Below are 1,747 nucleotides of genomic sequence, written 5' to 3'. Positions count from 1 at the left end.
GACCAAGGTGACGAAAAGTCAAGTGACTTGACCAGGGGTCAGCCCTGTCTCTCATAGGGGGATTAACCAGACCGGGAGGTCCTGAATTAAAATTCATCCCCCACCTCCACCAAACCACACACACACACACACACACACACACACACACACATACACACACACACACTCACTCATGCATGCACGCACGCACACTCACTCACACGCACGCACGCACACTCACTCACACACACACACACACACACACACACACACGCACAAACAATAATAATGTTTCCTTCCTTTCCATCACTATATGATGAATGTATGTGTCAGCCATGGAAATGATACGTTTGTTCTGACCTTTAAACAAAGGCATGAGTGTTAAATAATTTAAGAAATGCCAGCAGTGGTATTAAATAGGTGGGGCTGGTAATGATTAGTCATATGACCTTCACTTAAATGCTTTCACTACCAGTCTTACCAATGGTGTGTGTGTTTGCAGTTACACTTACTGTCCTGAGGGGGGGGGACTCACACAGCCCCCCTCCCTCCCTCCCAGCATCCCAGAGTACTTCTGGGTGAGGTCATGTACATGGTGAAAGATCCGTTTATCTGGTTAGGGAGTTTCACACGTCAAAAAGCGACACATGGCTCCCCAATGGAAGAGCTGAAAGAGAGGTTGCAGACTGGTGAAGCGTCTGGGCCAGCGTTCATGTGCAAATTTGTTGACTTCAAAGCCTTTTGTGGGTAATAAGAGGCATGTGTCATTTGATCTGGGAGAGAGAGAGAGAGAGAGAGAGAGAGAGAGAGAGAGAGAGAGAGAGAGAGAGAGAGAGAGAGAGAGAGAGAAAGAGAAAGAGAGGGAGAGAGAGGGAGGGTGGATTGGCAGCTAAATTGCTGAGTAACAGGCACTCACTGAGGCTCAAGTGATGACAGACACACCTGTCAACATCTTATCTCTTCTCCCTTCATCACTCCGTTCAGATGATTTGGAAACAAAAGCGAGCCCAGCCATTGCCGCATAATCCCTCTGACGTTCAAAAAATAACACAAATCAGACTGACTGAAGGCAACCCGACACCGTTCCACTGCGCAGCGCTGATATCACAGCCATGAGCAGCTTGTTCCGATTTACTGTCGCTTTGTAAAATTTGTCCTCGATTTTGTCTGAGCGGATGCACTGGTTTTGCACTGTTGTGTGCAACTGTTCACAGTTTTCCAAAAAAAGATTGTTGTTTAATTGTAATTGATAAAGATTGTGTCTTAGCACTGTGGTGCCATGGTGCTGTGGTAGCGTGAAGCTCTCACTGTGGGCGAAGTGGACTCACAGAGTGGTCTAGTCACAGGGCCCAAGAGGATCATGGGATTCCTGATTGTTGTCTGTCTGGTGGGGAGGGCCTGCTGTCGTGGAACCCCTGCCGAGCCAAGAGGCCTGCGTGGGACAGATAACTGGCCCGTTGCATCAGTATAAGAGGGAAAAATCTGGGCAGCAATTTCTCACCCAAAGGCACCATCTGACGGCTGAGGAAAAGAAAAATGAGGAAGGTGTTTGGCCCACGTCCCCTTATCGTTATCAGGGGTTATTCTGAAGGGGGGGGGGTGCCTCGTTCCAAACAAATGAATCAAGGAATGATTTTCAGAGAGATTCCTGTGTATGGTGTGAATCTGAGAACGCTGTGTGTCAGTATGCAAACAGTCCGAGGGAAACCCCCCTGGACTGGACATCAATCTATCACAGGCTGTCCTCCAGGAACGATCTCTGCTACAG

The sequence above is a fragment of the Megalops cyprinoides genome, chromosome 24, assembly GCF_013368585.1.
Source record: "Megalops cyprinoides isolate fMegCyp1 chromosome 24, fMegCyp1.pri, whole genome shotgun sequence".
NCBI lineage: Eukaryota > Metazoa > Chordata > Actinopteri > Elopiformes > Megalopidae > Megalops > Megalops cyprinoides.
This window is presented reverse-complemented; position numbering follows the sequence as displayed.